The sequence below is a fragment of the Phalangium opilio genome, unplaced genomic scaffold (assembly GCF_054372755.1).
Source record: "Phalangium opilio isolate 3A_F unplaced genomic scaffold, DU_Popi_V2 ptg000085l_1, whole genome shotgun sequence".
Lineage (NCBI taxonomy): Eukaryota > Metazoa > Arthropoda > Arachnida > Opiliones > Phalangiidae > Phalangium > Phalangium opilio.
In genome coordinates, this window is record NW_028324190.1 from 531,770 (window position 1) to 541,709 (window position 9,940).

Sequence of the window (9,940 nt, forward strand, 5' to 3'; positions counted from 1 at the left end):
TAATGTATTAACAAAAATTCTCCGTTTCCACCACTATTAAATACAAGTGAAATATAAAATTCTGTCTGGTGTCATAGTAAAGCGCTGCTTTGAAATTCGATAAATGTCACCAGAAAAATGTTCCTCAAAAGCAACTGACGACCCTTTAGTGAAAAATATTCGCTTGTAATTTTGCTAACCGTTAGGTAAACTTCTTTATTGACCTGTAATGGTACAGCTTGTTATGACATTATTTCACGACAATACTAACCTTAACTAGCTCTATACCTTCCACCATTCGAGTTTGTCGGTGTGAGGAGGAAGCTGTTCATGCTTGTAGTACTTGAGAAGCACTGAGTTTTTGATTATCCTTCGAGATCTTTCGGATGGACGCTATACAAGTCGTCAATGCCAGCGAAAGCTCCGTGAATATCCATTGTGGACTCTTTACTGCAATCATAATATTCGTTAAAATCGTTCAGAGTATGAAATTTTGAATTTCTTAACTTAAGAGACAGGTGGCCAGACTAATACCCCATTTGCTGAGCGCAATAATGTTCAAGGCAACGGCGCACCACTGGTTCAGCGCTTCCAAGGAGGCCTGACTGTCAGAATAAATTCTTACAGTCCGTCCGGTATAACCTTTATTGACGCAATAATCCGCGCAATAACAGATCGTGGCAATCTCCGCCTGGAACACACTTGCATAGGTGCCCAGACTCTCAGAATAACCGACCTTTGTGGTTTGGCAGTAGTAACCGGCACCAGCGCTAGAATCAGTCTTAGAACCCCGGTACTAAGAGGCAGCAAGTTAGTCCACTCGGCCCGACTGGGAAAGTGGGTCCTGAATGGCTTTGTAAAATCAAAACTGACAACTGTTTTGTCAAAGCGCATCGTCAGCGGCATGCTCCCAAAAGAGTTTGGTATGGCTGTGATCCCAAAGTCTGGGTACCCAACAGCCATTATTGTAGAGCCTGTAGGCCCCCATGACGGCCTCCTACTCAACGAAGAGATGAAGAGGAAGCTTATCAAGGAGTATCTCCAGGGTCGATCTCATGGCCCCCGCGCCCCAATGCAGGCCAGCCGGCACGATTTAGCACTTGTATAACAAATATATTAAAAAGAGACTGAGTAGATTATGGCTCTATATGTAATCTTTAAGTATTTTAATCCCAGCACTAGCTCAACTTTTTAAACTAAAGACGACAACCTAGAATAACCTGAATAACCGAATTTTAAGTGGTTATTTTCTTCTGCAATCGATTCGTGGAGATAAAGGTTAGTCTCTTAATATGCTAGGTAGATGGGTGTACATAGCACTTAAGCAACCGACAGAGAATATGATATGCTAATAGCCAACTAGATTGGTAAATCAAAGATACAAAGGAACCTAAAGCTCAACTCATGTGCACGTCACTATAGTCAAATGTCAAAAAACCATTTCTATTGGTACAGAGTGGACACTCAGAATTACAGTTGCATTTTACTTTAGCTACAGTATTGCCAATGCTTGACTTCAAGTTTGAAATCACAATGTCTTCAGGACCACACTCTTCTTCACTATTGCAAGAAGGCTGAGATTTAGGGTGGTCATGTGAGCAATGCAACTAATTCGATTTCCAGGTCGGAATCTAAGTCCTAATTGTGGCCTTCTCTGGTCAAGCTTCTTCTTAAACATTTTGTTATCAGAGGCATTGTCCACTGTAATTGCGAACACTTGTAAAACATACTATTACTGTAGTGTGAACTAAGAGTGTTGAATAGTCTAGTTTCTAATGAATGGGACCTGTACATGTTGTTTCTGATTAGTCTGCTATAAATTAAAGGACATTTTTCTGCATAAAACTAAGTGGAAAGTGTCAAAAATATGGGGTCTACACTATTTAGTTACGGATAAATGGGCTCTCAAACAATGACCTCTAAAATAAGGAAATAGTCCCACACGTGAAGCGAGACATCATCCTGGCCTTCTGATTTAGAAGAAATACAGCACTTCGATATTACCTTTTGCGCTACGGCGGGCCACTGCAAACTAGTCTTTGTTATAACCGCGCCTTTGCTAGTAGATATAAAGAGCAGCGTCACGTTTTTCCCCTCTCGCTACAATGTCATTGAACCTTTATCTTGTAGAAATAAATGGATTGCAGTGTGCTTGAATAGGTAAAATGAAGTTAAATTGAAGTGTTGCAGTGTTTTAACATCTTCCAAAGACTTCCTCTTCTAAACAAGATGGGCAGGCTAGTACGTATTACAAGAAATGTTTGTAGGGGCTGGAATGGCTAAGGGGGCTCTCGTTGTACCCTTGATGGTGGAAACATAAGGCGAGTCCTTTTTTTGAGAAGTGTAGCTCCTCCCCCTACGTCTGTTTAGCTGCCTCCCGAAGGCGAAAGATGTCATGACTCGTTAAAAAAAGCATGGCAGAAGTGACCTTTAGATTTTTTAAAGTTAAGTGCGCTGATTCGGCGCCGTTCGCGTTCATATTCGATTCTCTCAGTCTAGGCAGAGGACCTAGGGTAGAGGGTGGAGAATAATAGCAAACAAGTTTTTTGGCAGCCAATGAATGAATGAAAATAATTTAGGTGGTAAATACGATTTTTACGACAGGCTATGACGTCACTAGCGTAAATTAAGCCTAGCCAGTTTTTTCCAAGATAATTTCACGCCGATTGGGATTTGACCATAGCCATTCCAACCCCTCCATACATTCCTGGTATTACTGCAAGTTTGAAACTTTTTCCTTGTTTTAGGGGCCTACGTTTGGGTGCCCGTATATTTGTAATTAATTATTGTAGGCGCCAGGTTCTAGGACATTTTGCTCTTAGTTTGACCCAACCCAGTGAAAACTAGTCGGGCCGACACCAAACCTGATCAATCGGCCCGAAAGAATTATCGGACTGTGGGTCTACAATACTTGATGTCCGACCCATTTAGAAGGCAAGGTGCATTCCACGTCGTGTTTTGAGTCGTGTATCCAACTTAAGGTGGTTTGAAGAAGTTTACCGACAATTAACCGATTCGACCAACTAACCGCCTGTACCGACAATAAACCGACATCAAAACGGAAGAAAATGCTACTAGGGAAAGAACACACCTTAAAATTAGCTAAAAAGCATGATCAAGAGATATGAGATCCTGATAAACAGCGACATTGAAGGCACTTCTGCAGAAACGCGTTGGGTACAAACAAAACAACCCTCAAAACGGATACCACGGAAACGGAAAAACAGTTGAAGACAATATGCGGGCTGTTGAAAAATTGCCGTATTTGAAGTCTGACGTTTTTTTTAAACCTGTTTATGCACAAGAACGTGGACTTCTCCTGTTTATAAAAGTATGATTTCTACTCATCTATAGGTATTAGCTATCGCGATCACTATTATATTTGGGATGTTTCTTCTCAATGTGGTATTTTAAGTTCCCTGTGTATACGACGCACTTTCGTAAGAAATAGCTACTGTTTTTCCACATAATATACAACAAATAAGATGTTGGTACTTACTTATCACAGTACAGTCATTTTACAAGTTGTTTTGCCATGGTAAGACTCTCGATATGAGATGTTGAAATTCCGCCAACAGTCACTTCACGTTTGTGCAACGTCCGGCTGCAACGATTCGGTTAAACCGAGTTCTGACGAACAACCTGTAGCCATTAACCAAGGTCTACATGCACTAATATTCCGAAACACTAGTACCACCATCCACGACCACCCGAGTGACCCGCCAGATCATTATAAACTGACAATTGAAAATACGTGTTAATGCATCAGCTTGCAGATAACGGATTAAGAAACGGTTAAAAATGGACAGGGTTGGCCAAATTACTAATTGGCAATTACAAATTACAAAATACAATTACAAATTACAATTCTAATTTGTAATTCAATTACATTTTTTCTGAACTTAATTGTAATTGGTAATTGTAATTGAACAAATATTGTAATTTGTATTTGTTATTTTGTAATTGACGTTTTTAAAACGTTGAAAAAGTAATTCAATTACATTAGTCAATTACAATTACAAATATGCAAACAAATGCTGAGGTAGTATGAATCAGATTCTCTGACTGAAATGTATCATCTTAAGTGGGTATGAATTTTGTACAGCATAAGGCTACGTCGAATAGCTTCCTTGCAGTGTAAGCTACATTTGAACGCAATGAAGAGAAAAAAATTTTCTCACGGTAGCTCTTGGCGTTCGAGGAGAGGGTAAGTTACCATATTGAAAAAACCTTGCGTTTCAATTGCCTTCATGATTTCTATTTCTGTGATGTGACTGATTTTAATTTAATTACGGATCTCTTGCTTATGGTACGGATTTCGTGGTTTTTTATTTTTATCAATGATTTCGGATGAGTTTTTTAGTTAACTTCTAGTGGTAGTTGTCAAAAATGTGATTTCGCGAGAAGCGTACGGCATATCGTTGAATGACCGACCCCTCGAACCTGGTACTTACCACTTTGGGTGACTTTCTATTGCATTGGCATTGCTCACTGAGTCAGAGTCACTGTTCGCTGTTGAACTAATATTTTTTCCAAAGAGTATATTTTAATTTTCAACTGCAATCGATACCAAGACCAATTCAGAATTTTTGCACTCATTCGATCTGACTCCACTGATAGCACATAATTTTCCCCATGATAAGCAATCTAATCTTTGTAAGGTATAACACCCCACTACAATCGTCCGCACCGGTGGAACGGTTTTCAATTACGCAAAAATGGCCCTTAAAACACAACGAAGACATTGTTAAAAGTCAACAGATTCTATTCGTTTATATTTTTGATAATTCGCGACTTAACTCACAAAATAAATGCAATTTATTAATTTGTAATTTCAATTTCAAATATAATTCAATTAATAATTTAATTTGTAATTGAGTTTTTCACAAATATGTATTTGTAATTTATAATTTGTAATTCAGTTTATCACAAATATGTAATTGTAATTTATAATTTGTAATTGAATGATTCAGAATTTGTAATTGTAATTTGGCCTCTACTCGCGCTCACCAGCGTCTTACAGAGCCTTAAAATCTCTCAGTATTTTTAACTTGCCGAGTGTACGTACGATAGAGAAGAAGGTTCGTAAGATAAAAAAGATGTGAGTATCTGATGAGAGAAAGCACGAAATTTAAGGAAAAGTTCTCGACCTATCCTGAGGAAAACAGACCACCTTAAGAAGGATTTTTAGTGTTAGATGAGGTTGAAGTAATTGGGAAAATGGTTTGGTACACTAGTAACAATAAGTTCATAGGATTGGCAATGGACCCAAATGAACTTTTATCTCTTTATAATTTTTATAAACCTAAATCCGTCAACAACTGTCTAGCCGCGCAGTATGTTCTACAATATATTTGGCGGTGTGCCGGAGGAAAATTTGATGTTGTGGGACCCAATTTCCCAAACCATGTTCCATTTTCCCACGAACAGTTAACAGCGCTAACACAAAAATGCATGTTTGCATTCCATTCCACTGGATTTGCGGTATTTAGTATAGTTTGCGATGGTTCAAGCTCAAATTTAACAAAGATCAAATCAAGTCACGGGATTACTGGTCAATACTCGCATAGTACTGAATTTTGAGGTTGTCCCAAAATCCCATTTCCTTCGTGTGGAAACAAATTGAAGAAATGGAAGTTAGGGAAGATGAAAGAAAAGCCAATTTAGAACTTTCTCAAGTAAAAGGCTTACGTCATTCCTACATAGTAAGGGATGCTTGGACTAAACTGAATGTGACCCCAGCCAAAATATTACAGCAACTGCCTTTCCTAAGCGAGCTGTACAACTACACACACCCAAGTCATATGTCACTGCACCCATACGTGATTTGAGAGAATCAGCAAAGTATTACCAATTCATAATTCAAGTGTAGCTTTGCCAAAGGATTATAAGGAAGTCATGGCGTACTACGACTTTCTCGACGCTTGTCACAAAATATTCGAAGTAGGTTTTCTCTCCCATAAAAAGGTTTACTCGTGCCAGAGTCAACCAGTTAAAAATATTTTGAAAGGGTTTTCAAATTTTGAACTTTGGCTGCTGAAACCATTTCAAGTGGAAAAACATTGTCAGGAAAAGATAGAAAGGTATTTCTAGCGTGGAAAACCTAGGTCCTATTGCGGGTTATGGTATATGGCTTCATAGGTTTTGTAAATGAATACCATCAGAGAAATTCCAATCATTAAATTAATGGCAGCGTTGTTGAAACATTTTTTAGCCAAATGCGATTCATTACAGCGGGAAAACTTACTAGTTCAAACTATAAGTCTGCTCGAAGATCATTACTTATAAGCTCAGACATGAAAAGCCCCAAAAAATATGCAGGAAATTTTAAAACTGGTGAAAGCTCTTATCGCGAAGTTGAAATGAACACTTCTTCAGTTTTACATTTACCATAAGGGTTTGTAAAATAAACGAAACAATGTTATGGAAGTTGCCAATTTTGTATTAAATTAAAATAATTTTATCAGTTTAAAGCATTTTTATTTAAACTTTTTTCTGCAAAGCTTCAATATCCTTAATATCACAGTGATATCTTTTTAAGATCACATTTTTAGAAGGGTGGAGTTTTAATCACATATTTTGGCGGGTTGACTAAAATCACATATTACCGCCTATTTACTCGCGCTCAAAGATAAATCTTAATAAATAAAATCCTTTTTAAATGGACTTTTTCTTACTCTACACCGTGATGAGATAATCGAGGTTTCATCTTGATATGCAACTGATTTCTTAGATCTTGCCTATACTACTTTGGTTGTAGTTTTCTCTTTGGGAGACTCTTAGGCTTTGGGTTTCTTTTTAGGAACGACTTGGCTTGCCGGTTTCTTATCATGTACTACTTTGCTTACAGGTTTTTTGTTGAGACTTCTTCGGTTTCATTATAAATGGGAACTTGAATGGTTTTCGTTTTGTTTATAGGAACTTTGATTGCATTTTTATTTTGAGGAACATCTTTTGGCGTAGCTTTGTTTTTGGTTATTTTCTCACTGTCATTTTTAATTAGAGGAAATTTCTTGGTTGGTTTTTCCTTTCTAGAGATTTTCTTGGATGTTGTGGCAAGTTAATTTTTAAATTTCATTAGACAACATTCATCCATCTTGGTCTTGGAACTATTTCGCTTATTTTTTCCAATACCAGATCCTAATTGGTATAGTTGGTCTCTAAGTAGCTGCCCGCCTCTTCCACGCTATTTATAGTTTCTATTTTTTTCATCTGTCTTAGCATTAATGAAATCATTTAACAGAGTTTGGCCCATTTTTCTTAAGTGGATATTACGAAATTTTTCCAAAATTTCTTGGCGGAAATCTTCTTTTTCTATTTCTTCTATTAATGCTCGAGTAAAATTCCATTTTTAGATCATCATCTTCCGACAACAAATCAATAGTTTTTTCTGCAGGGTAAGATTATAATTTGCAAATTAATGAACCAATTTTTTGTTATGTACAACTGTTCATGTTAGGATTACTTATAACGTTCCGTTCATCTGTATCACAGAAGTTTTTATAAGAACTAGAAACGTTTCTTCTTACTGTCTGTGTATATGGCAACAATTTTTCGTTCAATATGTGCATCCCTCCTTTATCTCTTGTATGCAATGTCTCAGGTATAAAGGGGATATCATTGGTTGGATCCCTGAGAAGCTTAGCCAGTTTGAGAAGAAGAGTAAAATTTTTACGTTGAGATTAAGTCAAAAGCGGATTGTCTATTCTCCTTTTCTGCACATATATAATTTCTCCATGCGTTCGTCCTCCCAACCAAAAGGATGCATAAATATCATTAAATTGTTTTAATGATAGTTCCCGCGTCGGGTTTTTTATTTTTGGCGAAAACTAATTCTCTTTATTTTGATTGCTTAGTATTTCTGATCCAGTCCAGTGTACTACAACTGTCATTCATTTTAAACCTAATAATAATTTATATAATAATAAATCATCTAAGCCCATTTGGTTTTTAATTATTAGAGTAAAATCAGAAGTAAAAGTAAACCAAAATTAATTTACCAAATCCACATCCACAGACTGCTACAAACGGTAGCATACTGTAAAGCAGACGATTTTTCCAAAACCATGTATTCTTCAGGGTGGAAAATAAGGATTTTTTTAAAACTGGACATTGACCATTGAGACCAGGGCACGTCGTCTACTAAACTACAGAAATGGATAATTAAAATATTTGAGTTAGTTTCTGAACTCTTTTCATTAGCTTACTAGTTTACTACACATATTTTAATGACAATTCTTTATATTACAATAATTTACAGAATAGGATTCATACAATTGGTAAAACATTGACTAGTTTACAGTTATGATACCATTTAGCAGACTTGTAAATAGTGATAATTTCGTCGGGAGCCCACAGGGCTCCCGACCCCCCAAAGCTGAAATTTTCTAAGGTACCCGGGGCTCCCTAGTGGACGAAGGTAAATAAACAATATGTGAGGAAGGGCACAGTTTTGAGGGGTAATATTCGTCATTACATTTTTTCCCCTTTTTGAGAGCTGTTTTGAGTTGTCGTTATGGGTGAGAGTTCTCAACTTCTCATCACCCCGAATTTTTCACGGTACCCGGGTGGTTCCCGACCCCCCCCCCTAAAAATACTCTTTTAGGGTGTCCTGTGAATTTTCTTGGGTGTCACAGGCTCTCCCTATTTACAAGTCTGCCATTTAGCCAGGTACTAAATTTTATCAGTATTGCGTCAGATGCAAAATTTTTGTTTCTATGAATTTCGCTCTAAGGCTTGCAGCATTAATAACATTTAGAACCATTAATTACCAGTATGAAAACTTTTGACTATAAGTAAACAGTTAATCATCAAAATTAATTATATCACAAAACTCGTCGATTAACTCATCGGGTACATCATCAAGTTCATGATCAAGTTCATGATCATCATTGACTTCTTTAGATAAAGAATTGGTTTTAGCGATGGATGTTTTATTTCGGGTTTTGAATCTTCTGTTTGCAGCCTCAAACCAAAGGTTGAGGGCAGGTTGAGGGCAGGCTGACAGTCAAAATCGTTGACAACTAGTTTTTCAATTTTAATTATAATGCAATACTCTAGGGTATTTTGAGGTAAGTGACACCTATGTGAATTTTTGGCAATATTACACAAACTAAAGCTAATTTCTGCTTGAGCAGATGTTGGATTGGTTATTAATAACACATTGAAGAGCCTACTGAAAATTAGAAATCTATCTTTAAAGGAGTCACAAACTAGATGAAAAACTTCTAACATGCTAGATTTTGTTCGGAAACTGACTTGCTACAAGTCTTTTCAGACTCTTAAATTTTTTGCAAAAGCAATTCAAATTTATTCTATCTTGATTTTTGTATAAAGTCTGAAAATAGTTCCAAAAATCTCCAATTTGGTCCTCTCCGAATGCTTCCAGCTCTTCAAGGTTGTTTGGTTAAAGCCTAACATCAAAAACACGAGTATTTTTCCATGTAGCGCTTTCTTTAACTAGGTCAATTAAAAGTTCATGAATTTCGTGTGATAAGGTTGCAGTTTCTGCCAGAAAAGACGATACATCCAAATCGAACAGAATTTTCTTAACCTTAAATGCAATTTTATCCTTAAGCAGCTTTTGAGTAAAGGTGTTTACCTTTTCTCCTCCGTCAGTTCCTACGCTGCAAATTTAAAGAACACTAAAAGATCACATGAAGCGCGGTTTTAGATCAGTTGAATCTGTAACGATTTAAGAGCACTTTGCACTTCAAGATCACTGAAACATGTGCTCTGGATGTGCTTTCTTTGTGATTCATAGTGATCTTTGGGTCACTTGTGTGATCTAAAAATGTCATTTAAGTTATACTAGAATGTGATCTTTTGGATCACGCTAAGAATACTATTGTAACGATTTTAGATCACTATATATATAGTGAGATCACCGATAAATCACATCGGTAATTTGAATAGGAGCACTTCAAAAAATGATGGCCCGTAAATGCATATTTTCCATTTT